Source organism: Rhinatrema bivittatum, chromosome 4, assembly GCF_901001135.1.
Source record: "Rhinatrema bivittatum chromosome 4, aRhiBiv1.1, whole genome shotgun sequence".
In the NCBI taxonomy this organism is placed as follows: Eukaryota; Metazoa; Chordata; class Amphibia; order Gymnophiona; family Rhinatrematidae; genus Rhinatrema; species Rhinatrema bivittatum.
The window spans coordinates 480,720,617-480,739,290 of record NC_042618.1 but is presented as its reverse complement, the minus strand read 5'-3'; the positions used below and the strand labels follow the sequence as shown (position 1 = coordinate 480,739,290).

Here is an 18,674-nt window from a genome sequence, read left to right as displayed (position 1 = left end):
AGGAACTAGAGAGATCAATTTTTAGCCCTCTGCGACTTCAGAAGAGATTTGAGATTTCAATTAGACTCGGCCTTAACGTGTAAAACCCGTATTAGGAACATTTTAAGAGCAGGGTATTTTAAACCACACTTATTGAAGCATGTTCAATTTATTTTCCAAGAGAAGGATTTCAGAAGTATTGTTCAGGCATTTGTAGATTACTGCAATGCGCTACTTGTGGGATTTCCCAAGTGTCAGCTACATACTCCTGGGGGAATTCTACACACACACATCCCCTCATACAGGGCCCTCTCTCTTGCATACCCACCCACACAAGCTCCCTTTCTCTCTCACATACACCCTCATACGGGCTCCCTCTGTCCCTCCCTCTCTCACACACATGCTCCCTCTCTCTAATACACATACACACACTCTCATACAGGCTCCCTCACTCTCTCACACACATCCCCTCATACAGGGCCCTCTCTCTTGCATACCCACCCACCCAAGCTCCCTTTCTCTCTCACATACACCCTCACACGGGCTCCCTCTGTTCCTCCCTCTCTCACACACATGCTCCCTCTCTCTAATACACATACACACAGTCTCATACAGGCTCCCTCACTCTCGCACACACATCCCCCTCATACAGGGCCCTCTCTCTTGCATACACACTCACACAAGCTCCCTTTCTCTCTCACGTGAACACCCTCACACAGGCTCCCTCACTCTCTCACGCATACACATCCCCTCATACAGGGCCCTCTCTCTTGCATATACACCCACACAAGCTCCCTTTCTCTCTCACGTGTACACCCTCACACAGGCTACCTATGTCTCTCTCACGCAGCCCTTCACACAGGCTCTGTCTCACACATACACAATCCCTTCACACAGGCTAGCACCCTCATATACACAGGATCCCTTTTTCATACACACGAGCTCCCAATCTCTCACACACACACTCCTTCACAATCTCCTCATATACGCTCCCACTCTCTGGCACCCACACTCCAACACCACCCTGCTCTCTCTCACACCCTCCACTGCTTACCCCTTCCCCCCTGCTCTCTCTCACACACAGCCATACCTCTCTACATACATTCATGCTCACAGGGGCCTTCATCTTTGCTGCGAGTGGAGTGCGTCCTGAGGCACAGCAGGGCCTTCATGTTCACCGCGACCGACGTGCTCCATTCGCAGCATGCCGGGGGGGGGCTCTGCCATTTTCTGCGCAGGGGGAATTCTGCACAAATTCTGCATTCCAAGGTAGCGCAGAATTCCCCCAGGATTAGCTACAGAATAGAGCAGCCCGGGACTAAAATGGGAGAAGACATTACTCCTGTGCTTAAGCAACTCCACTGGCTGTCAGTCACTGACTGAATTAAATGGAAAATACTTTCACTGGTTTTTACCATTAGGATGGAGAATCCGACCTCATTTCTAAAGAGCTGCCAGCTGTTATGAAGGGCCTGGTATCAAGCAAATTCCTCTTCAGGCGTCACGTTCACGGGCCTTTTCAGTCTTCGGCCCACACGCGTGGACCACTTTGCCTAGTGAGCTACGCTCTAGCCTGGAGATAAAGACCAAAGGGCCCTCCTCTTTCACAGTTTGCAGAGTCATTGCTTAGGCATTTTTAGATTTTGTGTTTTATTTTACTATTGTGCTATGTATTTTATTAATGAAAATCTTGTGTTATCCATTCAGCACAAATGATTAGTTATATGTGGACTATAAGCATTTTAATTTATTAAATAAATAGCAGCAAACGAAAGACAGAAACCAGGAAAACAGGTGCTAGTAAGTTCCAGTGACCCCCAGGGAAAGTCCAGTAAGAAGCCTGTAAGTAAGTGGCCCTGGGGTGGTAATGGAGGGGCAATGATGTCTTCTGGAACAGGAGCTGGGGGTCCCTCCCATGGCCTGAGGGAAGGAAGCAGGTGCCAGGGAGAGAAGTGGGAAAGGGGAAGAAAGAGCCGAGTGTGAAGTTACTGCTGGAGGCTGCCACATGAGCAGACACTACCTGTGCTGCCCAAGGTGCCTACAGGATTACTGGAAGAAAGGAACCGCACGTGCAGGTCTGTAGTGCTCATATCTGACTGGGTATAGGGCTAAAAGACGAATTAAACAATCCAGGAGCTGCTGCTTAGGACATCCCCGTTCTATCTTGCAAAGCGGCTGAAATGATCTCAACCTATTCTCAAACGAAGCGGGTAAGAGGCCCGGCTCGCTGGCATGAACTGCTCTGGGGAGTGGAAGATGAATATTTGCTGGCTGTACCGCCTGTGGTGAAAGCGAAAAACCTGATACTGAGCTGGAAGCTGCCCTTTTATTTTCATTTCCAAACTACTGCTGGTGTTTGCTCAGACAAGGGAACACTGCAGGACCCTCCTATTTTGAGGAAAATGAGGACTGGAAAGGATCCTAAACCTATTTCATAGCAAATATCTGAAGGCCCAGGAGTCAGACAGGCTCTGTGTGCACTACCTGGCAGCCAGGTTCCCTCTCACATCCAGTTCCTGTTTTAACTTTACCATGCATTAACACTTTTGAGGTTTAAATTCACACTGGGGACTCTGAGTAACACTGGATTACTGTGAACATCACTGGTAATCTATTATAGAATATCTTTCCAAAAATACTAATTGCTTAGCTCCCAAGACTCACAGAAGAGAAACACACAAGCAGCAGTTGATTCTTCAGGCCGCCCCTGCCATTAGCAGCCTGACAGCGAGCCTCTGGTGAGAGTCACCAGAAAGAAAACCACGTTGAGTGTGTGGAGCTATTCTCTGGCCGTCAGGTTCTTTTGGGCCTAGATGGACCCTAATAGTTCTGATCTGCGATCAACTTCTATGTACATCCCCTGTTTACAGACATTTCATTAACTACTTTCCATAACAGATCCAAAAGGTGTCTAATAAAAAGTCGCTCAGAGCAATTTGTCAGGGTCACAGTTCCACGAAGGGGATGTGCTCAGGCCTGGTACTGCCGCCCTGCCCCCAGGGCCCGTGCAAGAGTACAAGGCAAGACGTAAAACCTAGAGGCCCCCTACGCAAGAAGAAATTATGCATTTACAACAGATTTTACATGAAAAAGGACGTTACATACATCGCTGTGGTGCAAACAGAAAATACTGCAAAAAAGACACTTGCAATCCACATGGTATTAGGCCTATGGTAAGGTGTCGAGTATGAGCTTGGCCCTCCCACACCAAAAACAGCACTAACTGTCAGCACTCGAACAGTAACAACTACCAATGAAAAGGCAACACTGCAAATATTGCACTAGGCCCTCACACACCAATATCTCTCCAATTAGGAACAAGTCAAGATGCTATAGATCCCCACAGAGAAACTACACACTAGCAGAATGCCTCACTCTGTTCACACATGAACATAAATTCTGGCCAAACACAGAATAAAGACACCACAAAACAGGAATAGAAACGTGCAGACAAAACCTGAACTGGAAACTGAAGCAAGCCAAACTCTGTATGCAGCACAATTAAAAAAAATAAAATTACAACCATTCCTCATAAGATATCAAAAAACGAAATCAAGAAATATAAAACAATCATAATGGTAAAATTATACTAACAAAAACAAATATTTCAAAATAGCTTATGAACAGAATATTCTTCAATAAAGACTCATACAAATTTTGAAAGCTTTCCCAAACACCAATCATATATTTAAAAACAGCAACCACCATCCAGTAATTAAAAAAAAACAAAACCTCCAAGTTCCATACCTTGCAACTTTTGATTTCCAGTCACTCGGCTCGTCATGGATTAGTGGGGGAAGGCAGCAATGCACAAACCACCTCTGACACACACACACACACGCTCACTCTCTTCCACACTCAAATATTCCCTTTTCCACAAGCTCGTTCACACTTGCCCTCATTCTGTCCCCGGAGCGTGTAGGTCACAAAGCATCAAGAGTCCTCCTCTTGTCGAGCAGACGTGGTGCCTCTCCTCGACCACACTGGCCCAGCTGCTGCTTCAACTCCTCTCTTCGGCCAGGAGAGCCTGCCCTCGCTGCTTCTGTTTTGCAGCCATCGGGCCCTGCAACAGTGCAAGGCCGCGGCCTATGAGCCCTTTTTCTTCTGGCCCCGCAGGGCCCATTATCCTATTGCTCCTCCTGGCTGCGATGATTGGGCCTCCTCCTTCCCCCGCCCGTGCGCTCCCCGCCATGCACTTCCTCTTCTGGCCCCCCGCAGGCAGAAAGGAGGCGGCAGAAGTGCCGTGGTCCCGCGTCTGCCACCAGAGGCCTCAGAAAGCACGAGGCAGCCACCCCCCAAACCCGTGGCATTCCAGCAGCCCTGGCTGCCCCCCAAGCACCTAGGAATACCAAAATGGAGACACTTCACTTGGACAGTTCCTGCTCAGTGACTGGGAGGATTCTTTCAGAGCCGAAACACTAAGTAAACTTTGTTCCTCAGGATCCAGAGGAGGATACACTCATCCCCCCTCTTCCCCAGTCTCCTTCTCAAACCTGCTCCTCAGTCTCTGCAGCCCATGGCCGCTGTCAGATATCCTCCTTTTCCATTAGCACGACCGCGACACTGAACCGGTCTCTTCTCATTGGTCCTCTGCAACCAATGGAAGGTCCTAATTGGGTGGGTCCGTCACTTTGCTCCTCCCATCTCCTTGCAGCAGCCAAAAAGGGTGCGGGCAGAGAGCCAAAGTCATGACGCCAATGCCCAACCGAAGTCAGAGCTCCCGAAAGCGAGTTCTAGTAAACCTAAACCGGTGGACGTCTTCTCATGACCAAATGCCAATTTAAAGTAAAGAAGAAAGAAAGAACTAGAGTCACTCAGACATCACATACAGTGTCTGCAACCAGCAGGAAATGAAAGGGCACCTGCACGTGATACCTAAGGGAGCCCCTCTCCCACAGCTTGCCACACTAATGATCTCTGCAGCCCTTTCAGGAGCCGCCTGTACCAGCCACACTATAAACAATTCAAAATCAGAACCATGAAATCTTCTCGTGAGAAGGAAATTCCTATGGACGGGGTTTTTTGGCCAACTCTAGGAGATCTCATGCTTTCAAACTGCAACTGGGGCATAAACTGCTAATACTCCTCCTGTACGTACAGACAGACAGACAGACGGTACACCTGTGGGACGCTTCGAGTAGTAATAAAATCCATTGCGGAGCCAAAGGAATTCAAACTTCTGGTAGAAAAAAAAGTTTGGGCCGTCCCCCTTTTTCACTAATGTTTAAATTTTGAGGCTAATTAGGAGTCTGACATTACCTTAACACAGCCGCTCCTTCCATTATTTACCTACCTGGGTCGGGGGCTGAAACCACAAAGATCCCCAGGGCAGTAAGAGGAGCGCTGCTAAACGTACGACGCGCTCGGGTCCTGCTGGTAACAGCAGTGCATCAGGAGAGATTACATCGACCTAGCAGGGTAATGAGATCGATGATTTCAGGGCAACAAACTCTCTACATCGCTTCTGCAAGGAGTGTGAATGAAATCAGTAACAGATTAAGCAATACTTACGCTCGCTGAACTAAGCGCCTGGCAGCCCAGTGATCTGGCCACTCTTTCCCACACTAGCAGCAGCAGCAGCTCAGGCAACCTTACCTTTCTTACAGCCTTTAAAAGCTCACTGTCAGCCACCCACCCACTCCTAGGACCCTCGACCCACTGACTAGGAATAAAAAAAGAAGGAGCTGCATTCAATGTAAGAACGGCCGCAGCACAGCAGCGCAGCAGCGCAGTATTTCCTTCTGCATGAATCCTCAGGCTGCACCAGCAGGAGCAGAGTGGGAGAGCCTGCTGTGCTTAAGGTGGGCTTTTCACTGGTCTCGAGTCCCCCTTTGCCAGCGTGAGATAACGCAGTGCGTGTTCAGAGACAGGAGGCGGCAGAAGAAATGGAAATACGCGAGGAACAGCACATAGAGAGCCGGCCATGAGCACCACTGTAGCAATCCCTGCTCCTGCCGGAGCTCTCAGGGGAAACTATTACTTCACAAGGTTTTCTTGATTACATTTTTTTTTGTTTTAATGTTACATAAAGGCTCAGATTCTCAGACCCCAACAGGAAAAGCAAGGTAACAGACTTAGATTCTGCAGCCTGAAGCCCTGGGGTAGCAGATGCACAGTGGCACAGACAGCAGGAAGACAACGAGCTCTGCTCCTCGAAACCCTGCTCCCGCATACAAAGTGCACTGAAAAGCTGGGTCAGAACCTTGCAAAGCACAACGCAGCCCGAGCACCTCCAGGAGCGTCCTACGCTGCATGCAAGGCCTTCAGACTTTTGGAATGAAACTAGAAAGCAATGTCCAGCACTGGCTCCTTTCTTCTCGGGAGGACGTTCACACCGAAGCTGCGTGCAGTTCAGTTCCTTCTGCTCCACCTCTGCGCACTGAGTTTGCAGGCGGTGTTTTGGCTAACGGTGGGCCCTGGGTGTCCTTGCTTCATAGACTTGTCTGGCTCCTTTTGTGCTCATTGCTGTGCCTTATCCTAACGTAAGAGCTTCAACCCCGGTGCTGAGGGTGGAGCTGGCCCCAGGGGGACGGGGGCTCGCAGAATGCGCCCCCAAACTGACAGTGCCAGGGGGTGAGGGTTCTTTGGTAAGACAGGACTTGACGTGGTTACTCCTTACCCCCCCAAGACATCCCTGGTTAAAGGACTCTAAACGTCCCCCAGGACTTACTCTCCAGCACCAGCATGCACTTGCCATTCACGCCTGCTCCCTTCCCTCAATTTGTTTTGGGGGTGGGCGGGAGTACATGGGGTGTGCACAGCACCTCTTGGTCCTCTCACTCTCCTCCTCTGCTGCAGCCCCTCTGCCCCCCTCCCAGGCCCTGATATAACTGAAAAAAACACAAAACCCCATGCGCTCCAGGCAAGCATCTTTTCAGAATCCTGCGGCAGCGTTTAAAGAAAGCCATTAGCTCATCTACAACTTCCTAGCTCTGTCAGCGTTGCTCAAAGCAGCTTTTATCCCTCAGCACGTGCAGGCAGCCACGAAATACAAAGAGACAGCGAGGAGTCTTTAGTTACCCGCATTTGCTATGGCTGATCAATAACGGAGGCAGCTCTGCATGTGGCACCGACGTGGCTGTGCAGCGAGCTTACCCGTTTTCCCTTCCAGTGCACAGAAGGAGTTTTCTTACCAGAACCGTAATGTGCAGGCTCCCAAATGCTAGCCGAGAAACGTATTAAGTTAGCCCACTAGCCTTTAAATCCATGTAACAGGATCAGCGGCAGGCAGGCCCCCTTCCTTACTCTGTTTAAAGCAGCCAGCCACACGTCCCACACCTCCTGCACTGCAACGAAACCCATGACCTAAAAAAAAATACAATTACTGCTCGCTTGTACAACTACAGAAATGTGAACAGAAGGTGCCCTCGTCTGGTCAGATCCAAATTCAGCACCAACATTTCTCCCGCCTGCAAACATTTGGCATGGGAAGCAGAGAGCTCAGTCTAGCACTCACGGGGGGGCCGATGCTATATCATGCACAGGTTTGCCTGGGATTGGCCGCGCTAGGCTGACACCTGCTGCAGAACGGGGATCCGCGCATGCAAACGCACTCGTAGCTAATGCCATCTAAATCAAGCTATTACCTATTGCCCTCCATGCAAAAAACTCACCGTGCGCCCGATGTGCATATTGGGGCAGATTTTCAAAGATTTACACGCATAGGGGGGGTTATGCGCGCTGGGCCTATTTTCAAAAGGCCCGGCGGCGCGGGTAAAGCCCTGGGACACGTGTAAGTCCCGGGGCTTGAAAAAAATGGGCGATCCGGGGTGGGGCGTGGCCAGAGGCCTCTCCACTGCTGCTGGGCCGGCAGGCGTAACTTGTGAAATAAAAGGTATGGGGGGGGGGGGGGGGGAAGTAGGGGTAGGAAAGTTCCCTCCGAGGCTGCTCCGATTTCAGAGCGGCCTTGGAGGGAACGGGGAAAGCCAGCTGGTCTCCTCGAGGGCTCGGTGCACGCAAGGTGCACCCCCCTTGCACCTGCCGACCCCTGATTTTATAACATGCAAGCGGCTGCGAGCGCATGTTATAAAATCGGGCCTACATTTGTGCGCGCTGGGTTATGCGTACAAATGTACGCCGCGCGCACCTTTTAAAATCTGCCTATTTTAAACGCAAGAATTAACGCCAGCCCTGGAGCCGGCGTTAAGTCTTGATGCACATCAAGGGTCCAAACCCCCCCCCCCCCCCCCCAGAAATCCCAATACAAAGTAGAAGGAAGCACAGGAAGCAGTATGAAAAGAAAGAAAAAATAAATCAGCAGGGGTCAGGTTAAGACGACAGCCCCTGAATTTAAGAGCGTCTGTTTCCCTAACCCAGGCACAGCCACGTCTCCCGGGGGCCCGATGCCACGGATGCACAATTTATCCCTAGCATGTCCTTTTCAGCACGGCAGCTCGTTTGCCTATTGCCCAAGAGACGGGGGATGTGCGCAGGTTGAAACAAAGAACAAAACATGTGCCCAGCTGGGGGGACACATTTTATCGCGCTTGATACAGCGTCGGCCCCCACAGAGAGCGATCATCACTGTCCCGGTGTTAGAGAACAAATGACAGCAGATAAAGACCAAAATGGCCCAGGAATTCATTTCTCCACTCTGGGTAGTTACCCCCTCCCCCCTTGATTTCTCTTTTAAAACATTTATTACCCGGCCTTCCTACGGTCAGGGCGAGGTACAATCCTACGTTCACAGTCAGCAGGACTCCGTGCCGGTTACCGCACAACGCCCCTTCCTTCCCCGCTCCTTTGGGGAAAGTTTTAGAAGGCTAGAAGGACCCAGGCCTCGCCAATGATAACCCACTTTACAGGAAGAGTTGGATAGCGTTTACTCTTTGGTGATCCTTTGCTTAGGACACAATTCTCCCGATCATATTTTCACTTTAGTGCTGCTTTATTTGTGGGACAGAAGATCAGGGGTTACCTGAATTTCTTCAAATCTTCGCAAGAACATTCCTCTCTCTACACTGAAGAACAAGCGGTTGGCGTGGAGTTTTTTGGGAGATTTTCCTGAAAAAGGTCTTGCTGTATATAAGAGTGAAAAGTTTTGGGGTTTTTTTTGTTGTTTCTTTTAATTGTCCCAAGTATATATTACATATGTCATCATCGGATCAGGTCAGCATGAAAAAGTACAATCTGTTAAAAGTACAGAGCTGGGTAATAGAACGACAGCAGGTTTATGTAGAGAAAGGTAGTACTGTGTGATTGGGGTGTTAAGTTTCTTGGGGGATGTATGTTTGATAATGGTCGTTCAGGTGGTCTGTTGTGTTGGTATGATTCGTTTGTATTAGGGTGTCTGGTAGGCTCTGGTGAACAGCCAAGTTTTCACGTCTTTCTTGAATGTTTTTAGGTTGGGTCGGAGCCTTAGTTCAGTCAGAAGTGTGTTCCAGATTTTGGGGCTGGCGATGGAGAATGCTCTTTCTTGGATTGTTGTGAGTTGCGTAGTTCCGACGGAGGGGATTGTCAGGAGGCCTTTGTTGTTAGATCGTAGGTTTCGTTTGGGTTTGTGGAGAGTGATGTTTATTTCTGACCATTTTGTTTGTTCTTTGTGTATTAAGTTGTGTATGATGGTCAGTATCTTGTATTCTATTCGGGATTTGATTGGGAGCCAGTGAAGTGATATAAGGGTAAGGGTTATGTATTCTTTTTTGTGCCTGTTAAGATTCTGGCAGCTGAGTTTTGTAGTGGTTTGATCTTGGAATTAGGTAGACCGAGTAGTAGGGAGTTGCAGTAGTCGATGTTTGAGAAGATGAGTAATTGAAGTATAGATCTGAAATCTTGTGGGGTTAGGAATGGTTTTAGATGCCTTAACGTTAATAGTTTGTGATACCCTTCCTTGATTTTGTGATACCCTTCCTTGATTTTGTTTGTTATGTGATTCTTGAAGGATAGTTCACTGTCGATGACTCCTAGGTTCCTTGTCTGAGTGACTGGGGAGATTGTGGTTATTTGGTTTTCAAGTTTTAGTGGTGGTGAGGTGGTGGGTTTATGTTCCCAGATTATTATTTCTGTTTTTTCAATGTTTATTATGAGTTTCAGGCGTGTTAGTAGTTTGATTGCAGCTAGGTATGTGGCAGTTTTCTTGTAGGTTTCTTCCAGTGAATTTTGAATAGGTAGAAGTATTTGAATGTCAAACGTGTATATGAAGTGGGTCACTCCAAGGTCCTTTAGAAGTTGACATATTGGCAGTAAGTATATGTTGAACAGAGTAGCGGACAGGGCGGATCCTTGGGGGACACCAGTGTTCAGGTTCATTTTTTTTGGAGAGAGTGTTGTTAATTGATACTTGGTAGTTTCTGTTAGATAGGTATGATGAGAACCATCTTAGGGTTACGTCGGTTAGTCCTATTTCGGTTAGACTTTCTAGGAGTATTGTGGTTAACCGTTAACTGCAGATAGGTCTAGGAGGATGAGTAGGTATTTTTGACCATTGTCAAAGCCTCTGAGGACAGCGTCATTCAGTGAGAGTAGCAGCGTTTCTGGCTTAGGTTTATTCTAAAGCCAAATTGATATGGATGTAGGATGTTTTTTTCTAGGTGGTCAGTGAGTTGGGAGTGTACCACCTTTTCAATTATCTTGGATATGAGGGATAAGTTAGAGATCGGGTGGTAGTTTAGAGGTTTGTCGGGGTCCAAATTGTTCTTTTTTAATATTGGCTTAATTATTGCTGATTTGAGACAGTTAGGGTAGTTTCCTTCCGTCAGGGATAGGTTTATGATATCTGTGCGTGTTTTAGTTAAAGTGGTTTCTATGGTTTTTATAGTTGGTATGGGAATGATATCTAGTGGGTGGTTGGCAGGGTTCATTTTTTTTATGATTGCCTGGATTTATAGGGTGGAGGCTGTGTCGAAGTTTGACCAGTTTGGTATATCTTTCATTTTCATTTTGATGTTTTGGCTGTTGGTGTGGAGGTTGTTGTTGATTAGGTTTATAATTTTTTTATTGAAGAATTCTGCGAAATCATTGCTTCCGATTTTGGTAGAAGGAGTTTTCTGGTTAGAGGTTTTTGTGATGTTCTTTACAATAGAGAATAGCATTCTTGGGTTGTGTTGGAACTTATAAATTTTGTGTGAGAAAAATATTTTTGGTGTTAATAAGAATTTTGGAGTGTGACAGGTAGTTTCAATATGTGGTTAGTAGGGCTGTTGATTTAATCTTACGCCATGCCTTTTCTTTTTTCCGCAGTTGGTGTTTGGCCGCTCTGATGTTGTTATTGTACCATTGGTTTGTATTTTGTGGGTTCTTAATTGTTTTTGTGATGGTGGGGTTTAAGTTGTCAGCGATGGTTAGCCATGATTTGGTAGCATTTTCGGAGTTTGATAGGTCTATTTGACGAGTGAGATAATCAAATTTGCAGATGACACAAAATTGTTCAGAGTAGTTAAATCACAAGCAGATTGTGATAAATTGCAGGAAGACCTTGTGAGACTGGAAAATTGGGCATCCAAATGGCAGATGAAATTTAATGTGGATAAGTGCAAGGCGATGCATATAGGGAAAAATAACCCATGCTATAATTACACAATGTTGGGTTCCATATTAGGTGCTACAACCCAAGAAAGCGATCTAGGTGTCATAGTGGATAACACATTGAAATAGTCTGTTCAGTGTGCTGCGTCAGTCAAAAAAGCAAACAGAATGTTGGGAATTATTAGAAAGGGAATGGTGAATAAAATGGAAAATGTCATAATGCCTCTGTATCGCTCCATGGAGAGACCGCACCTTGAATACTGTGTACAATTCTGATCGCCGCATCTCAAAAAAGATATAATTGCGATGGAGAAGATACAGAGAAGGGCTACCAAAATGATAAGGGGAATGGAACAGCTCTCCTTTTAGGAAAGACTAAAGAGGTTAGAACTTTTCAGCTTGGAGAAGAGACGGCTGAGGGGGGATATGATAGAGATGTTTAAAATCATGAGAGGTCTAGAACAGGTAGATGTGAATCGGTTATTTACTCTTTCGCATAGTAGAAAGACTAGGGGGCACTCCATGAAGTTAGCATGGGGCACATTTAAAACTAATCGGAGAAAGTTTTTTTTTACTCAATGCACAATTAAACTCTGGAATTTGTTGCCAGAGGATGTGGTTAGTGCAGTTAGTATAGGTGTGTTTAAAAAAGGATTGGATAAGTTCTTGGAGGAGAAGTCCATTACCTGCTATTACGTTCACTTAGAGAATAGCCACTGCCATTAGCAATGGTAGCATGGAATAGACTTAGTTTTTGGGTACTTACCAGGTTCTTATGGTCTGGATTGGCCACTGTTGGAAACAGGATGCTGGGCTTGGACGGACCCTTGGTCTGACCCAGTATGGCATTTTCTTATATTCTTATGTTCTTATTTTTTTAGTTCCGTTTGGAGTTTTTCTTGGAAGATTTCAGTGTTGAAGGGTGGGCGGTATGTCATTGTTGTTGGGGTGTTTTTTTCTTGTTGTGAGGTTGGAGTTGTGACTCAAGTTGGCTCGAATTAGGTGGTGGTCTGACCATGGGATACTGGTAGTGCTAGTATCATAGGTTAACCATGTATCAGGGTTGATGAAAATGAGGTCTATGGTGTGTCCAGCTTTGTGTGTTGGGGTGTTGATGATTTGTTTTAGTTGCATCGTTGATAGTGCATCGATGATTGTTTGGCATGCTTTTGAGTGAGGGAGTGTGTCCATGAAGATGCTGAAGTCTCCTAGAATGATGATAGGTTTACTTAGTGTGATATTGGTCATGAGACATTCTATTAGTGGTGAGCAGTTGTGGTCTAGTGAGCCAGGGGGGCAGTAGACCAGACATATTTGAAATTTTGTGGAGTCGAATAGTGCGATTTCGTAGGGTGTATATATGTTTGTTGGGTGTAGTTTCATCTGTAGATTTTTTTGGACGATTAGCATTAGTATTGCCTGAAGGAGGTTGGCTGGTCTGTCGGGAACATTAGGGACTTCACCGCTGCATTCTGTTCTTTGATCTGAGTTACTGTCTCCCTGAGTTTGTCACCAAAAAGGTCATCTCCCAGGCATGGAAGGTCGGCAAGTTTCTCAGGAATATCCTCCCTATATCGCACTAGCCCTTAACCATAACATGCGACAGGCCATGATGGAAGCTGCAGAGGTGTGCAATCTCAAAAGCCTCGTTCACTGGGCACAGGAGGTGCCTTATTCCTTCCTCCAAATCCTGGAGAGGCTGCAGTCACCCGTCTCGGAATGAACAAAGGGCTTCACATGCTAGAGGCACTCAGATGTACTGTAACATAAAATTGATGATGTTTGATGCGTGATGTTAGCATCGAAATTTGAAAGACTTTCTGGACAAAGTCATCCAAAAGTTTGTCACCTTTACCTGGTGGGGAGTTAGCATAAAGTCGTACTATGTAAGGTTTATCCAGAGGGGATGAGCGTTCAGGTGGCTCCTCAGGAACATCTGACGGTAGGTCTGTCAATAACTATGCAGCCTGGTGGACGAGACTGGACACAGACTCTTTAGGGACCACTGCTTTCTACCTTATTTATACATTACCTGGAAATGGGAACAAGAAAGGTGATCAAATTTGCTGATGACTTGTTTAATCACAAGAGGACTTTGTAAAACTGGGAGACTGGTCAGACGAATGGCAAATGAAATTCAATTTGGACAAATGCAAAGTAAGGCACTTAGGAAGAATAGCCCAAATGATAGCTAGCTGATCACCTCACTCACTGTTCCCATTTCTAGGTCATTTCCAGGTTCTTATGGCCTGGATTGGCCACGGTTGGAAACAGGATGCTGGGCTTGATGGACCCTTGGTCTGACCCAGTATGGCATGTTCTTATGTTAAAAGGCAGCGGTCCTGGAACAGATCTCTGCGGTACTCCACTATTCACCTTTCTCCACTGGGAAAATTTACCATTTAGCCCTACTCTCTGTTTTCTGTCTTTCCACACTAGAACACTGACTCCTATCCCATTTTTTTTTTTTTATTTCCTAAGTAGCCTCTCATAAGGCACCTTGTCAAATGCTGTCTGGAAATCCAGATACACTATATCAAGTGGCTCAGCTTTATACACTTATTTATGCCCTCAAAAAATGTAGCAGACTGGTGAGCGAAGACTTTCCTTGGCTAAATCCATGTTGGCTTTGTTCCATTAAATGTTAAAGCAATTTTGTTTATAATAGTTTCCACCATTTTGCCTAGCACATATGTCAGAATCACTAGTCTGTAGTTTACTGGATCACTCCTTTATCCCTTTTTAAAAACTAGCATTACACTGGCAACCCTCCACTCTGCAGGTGCCATAGAAAATTTTAATGATAATTTACAAGTTACTAATAGCAGGTCTACAATTTCATTTTTCGCTTCTTTCAGCACTCTGGGATATATATACCATCTGGTCCAGGTGATCTGCAACTCTTTAGTTTGTCAATTTGCTCTATTACATCTTTCAGGTACACTGAAATTTCCCAACACAACATTATTTGGTTCAGTTTTGCCGAATCATTACCACTGAATATCATGTCTGGTATGGGTATCTCTTACATCTTCCTCAAGGAAGACCAAAGCAAAGAATTAATTTAGTCTCTCTGCTATTGCTTTGTCAACCCTTGATTATCTAATGGCCAACTGACTCATTAGAAGGCTCTTTACTTCAAATGTACCTGAAACAGTTTGTTATGAGTTTTTGCTTCTACAGCAAGCTTTTTTTCAAATTCTCTTTGCCTTCCTTATCAATGCTTTGCATCTAACTTGCCAATACTTGTTCTGTTTCAATTTTCCATTTCACCTTTTAACTATGCTGGTAGTTGTTTAGTCTTACTTCCCCCTTTTCAAATGCACGGAATATATCTGGTCTGGGCTTCCAAGATGGCCCATGCCTGAGGTAAACAACTTTTGCAACTGCTCCTTTAAGTTTTTTTCCTAACCATTTTCCTCATTTTATCAGTCATTCTGCTAGAAGTTAAATGCTATTGCAGCACATTTCTTTAGTGCCCTCCCTCCAGTTAAGTCAAATATGATAATGTGATCACTATTGCCAAGTGGCTCCAAAACTGTTACTTCTCGCAGCAAATCCTGCGTTCCAGTAAGGACTGGGTCTAAAATAGTTTCCCCTCTTGTTGGTTCTTGTACCAGCTGCTCCATCAAGCAATTTATTTTTTATCTAGGAACCGGACCTCTCTAGCATGTCCTGCTGTGACATTCACTCAGTCAATACGGAGGTAAATGAAATTACCCATTATTACAGTGCTGCTGGTTTTATTATCTTCCATTTCAGCAGCAGGGGTTAAGTGCAAAGTGATGCAGTTAGGGAAGAGAAATCCAAATTATAGCTATAAAATGCAAGGTTCCACATTAGGTGTCACCACTCAGGAAAAGGATCTAGGTGTCATCGTTGAAAATGCATTGAAATCTTCTGCTCAGTGCAGCAGCAGCCAAGAAAGCCAAAGGAATGCTAAGGATTATTAGGAAAGAAATGGAGACTAAAACAGAGAATATCATAATACCCCTGTATCGCTGCATGGTGTGACCTCATCTTGAGTACTGTGCTCAGTTCTGGTCACCACATCTCAAGAAAGCTATGGCAGAATTAGAAAAGGCGACCAAGATGATAAAGGGGATGGAACAATTCCCCTATGAAGAAAGGCCAAAGAGGTTAGGACTATTCAGCTTGAAGAAGAGACAGCTGATAGAGATCTATAAAATAAGTAGTGTAAAGACCAGGGGATATACAATGAAGTTACTGGGTAGTACATTTAAAACTAATAAGATAAAAAAAATTTTTTTTACTTAACACATAATTAAGCTCTGGAATTCATTGCTAGAGGATGTGGTGAAAACTATTATAATAGCAGAATTTAAAAAAGGTTTGGACACGTTCCTAGAGGAAAAGTCCATTAATTAAGGGAAAGTTGCAGAAATCCACTGCTTATTCTTGGAATAGGTGCTTAAATCTATCTACCCCTTGGGATCCTGCCAGGTACTTGTGACTTGAATTGGACACTGAAACAGGATACTGGGCTTGATGGACCCTTGGTCTGACCCAGCATAGCAAAGCCTTATGTTAGGTTCTTAAGAGATTTGTTTATAGTCACACACGGGCTCAGGTCAGAGCATAGCAGTGGATACAGAAGCGTAAGCAGTCTCAGTATTCAGCTGTTAGCTCCAGTCTCCGCACATGTGCCCAGCAAGGCTATTGTAGAATGGGATCTCTATGAACAACAATTGGCCAAATCAGCAGTAGTGACTAGGTTCCACCTATTCTGCCCTCTCACATACAGCCTTGTACTTCTCTATCTCCTTCGATTGCTGCTAAAGCGCTTTTACTTCATCTGGATACTGGACCCTGTCCATGGTCATTTTTCTCCAGCCAGAATGAGTTGATTTCCAAAGACCTCTATCTTTACAAAAACATTCTCTTAGGGGAGAAAAGCTTAGTAAATCAGGGCCTTAGATTCTTACTTTCCTGTACTCCTTTGTTCATTTCAATCACTGAAGCTATAGTACTGGCTTATCTCAAAGCTATAGTCCACGACTTTTCTCTGTGCCCTCCCACTGAGCACGCTTGAACAAATCCATTGATGGAGAAAGATCAGAACTTAAACTTTTGATAGAGTGAAATCTTTGTGGCCCTGTCTGAGGAAAAGCTAACACCATAGTGAAGAAAGACGTCACACTAAACTCACATGAACTACCACCTGATTTTCTAGTAACACAGTAGATGCTACCTGATAAAGGTCAATTGTTCCATCCATTCTGCTCACTTATTCCTGCCTAGTCTATCATGGCACTTGTAGGGTATCACTCCTTCTCCAAGTCAGATTTTTTGTTATTTTCTTCTTCTTGCTTCTCTACAATCTTGGGTGGAGATGGCCCAGTAAAGTGCACACAGTGGCAGTTATCATAAGAAACTTGCTGGACATGCTTGATGGAACATTTGGTCTTTATCTGCCATCCTTACTATGCTACCATGTAAGTTTCCATACTTAATCCAACACCCAGGCACTCCCAACCCATATGTCTATCAGCAAGCTACCGAAACTAACAACGCTGTTCCCAAACATCTGGCCAACTATTCATTTTCAGTTTATGTTGTACTATTGTGTCAAATCAGAAAAAAGAGCATGATGCTTTTTTTTTTTGTGTATTTGCTATGCACTGTACTGATAATATTTATTTATAAACCGTCAATCTGGAATTCAAACTTGGCGGTTTACAATAAAGTTAAAAAACAAAATACATAACAGATAATTAAATCAGATTAAAATCGAAATACAAGTCTACCTCAAGAAAGACATAATAAAATTAATCAAAAGTTCATAAACTGACTTCCATCTATATCGCTCTTAAATTATATCAGCATACATTACATATAACAAACGCGCATTCGGTGCCATAAAAAGGCATGGTCCAACCAAACTCAGATCAGACTAGATTTGTGTCCACCTATCTTGCAAAAGAGCAGGACGTTTTTTGGAACGATATACATTTAAGGGGGCAATAATCAAGGTCTACATCCCCCTGAAAAGATCCTCGCCTTTCTCTGCCAGTAAGCTTTGCACTTTTAACACCACGCATTTTCATATCAGCTTTCCAGACCCTGCCCTCTGTTAGGAGATTTTTTGGGTCCAACTCCTGAGTCAACTTTCCTTTCACCATATTATATTTGATTTCTTATATCATCATGATTTTGTTTTTAATAAGTCTCCTTACACTGGCCTACACTTCAGCAATTCACACCTTATTACATTCGATTTGGAGGAGGACCAGCTTAGCACAGAACATCTAATGAGTTTTCATGAAATTTAGATGCCAACACTGCCTCTACAATAAAATGAAAAGTCAAACAGGGAACTATGAATGATGCTTCTTTAAAATGCCATTTGAATAATATCTGCTGTTTCTAACCATCTGGTCTGGAGGGGCTGGGCTGCTGCAGGGCACATTAGTGGCAGGGAAGCACCTCCTTGGCAATCAGTCTACGCCAGTGTGCATGCCAGGAGCAGCAGGCCTGCCCAGTCCTTTCCCCAGAGGCCACGCAAGAAGCCGAGCGTTGACTGCGCACTGAAATTCAGCACAGTCTCTTAATGCACAAGCTAAAACCAGTTGCGACTGCCGACATAGGAAGCTAGGTGCATTTAATGTATCAGATGTTAAAAGAATAACCTGGAAATGTGCTCATTAAAAAAAATGCCTAGCGTACATCAAAACATTTACATACATAAGCTGCACACAAAAACTGCTTTCTGCACTGAAAACTAAGACTAACTAATATCGGCGGGTAGGCACATGTATATGCGCACGTTATAAAATAGCCTGGACACGCGTGCATGTGCGTACAATTTTAAATGGACGTGCGCATATGCCACTTCTACCACCAACGCCATTCACCATTTTCCCAGTTGGCCTAGTTAAGGGATAGAATTTCCTAATCTTCCAAGTTAAATAGCCTTGACCCTTAAAACCCTGCTAACTAGCCTAGATTATTTTATTAGTTACACACCATTCATATCACAAGTACGTTTACACGGTAGGGGACCCCGGCGCGCACATTTCCTGGCCAGGCACAACACACCTATGCCCGCCCCTTTTTTTAACCTTCTCCCTCGTGCGTGCACAGCAGGAGATACGCGTGTCCATGGGTGGCTTACAAAAGCCCTTCGGCACGCACCAGCCCAACTTGGTTGCGTAATCTCTCTCAGCTTTGCGCAGGCAGGGCTTTTAAAATTCATATTTCGTGTGGAGAAA

The 18,674-nt window shown here is 45.1% G+C and overlaps 1 protein-coding gene across 1 annotated transcript in view; it reads right to left on the bottom strand.

The window, feature by feature from the left end:
* The window catches only part of LOC115089241 (pleckstrin homology domain-containing family A member 5-like), a 293,269-nt gene that overhangs the window by 116,905 nt on the left and 157,690 nt on the right, over positions 1-18,674 (bottom strand). The window lies entirely within an intron of this gene.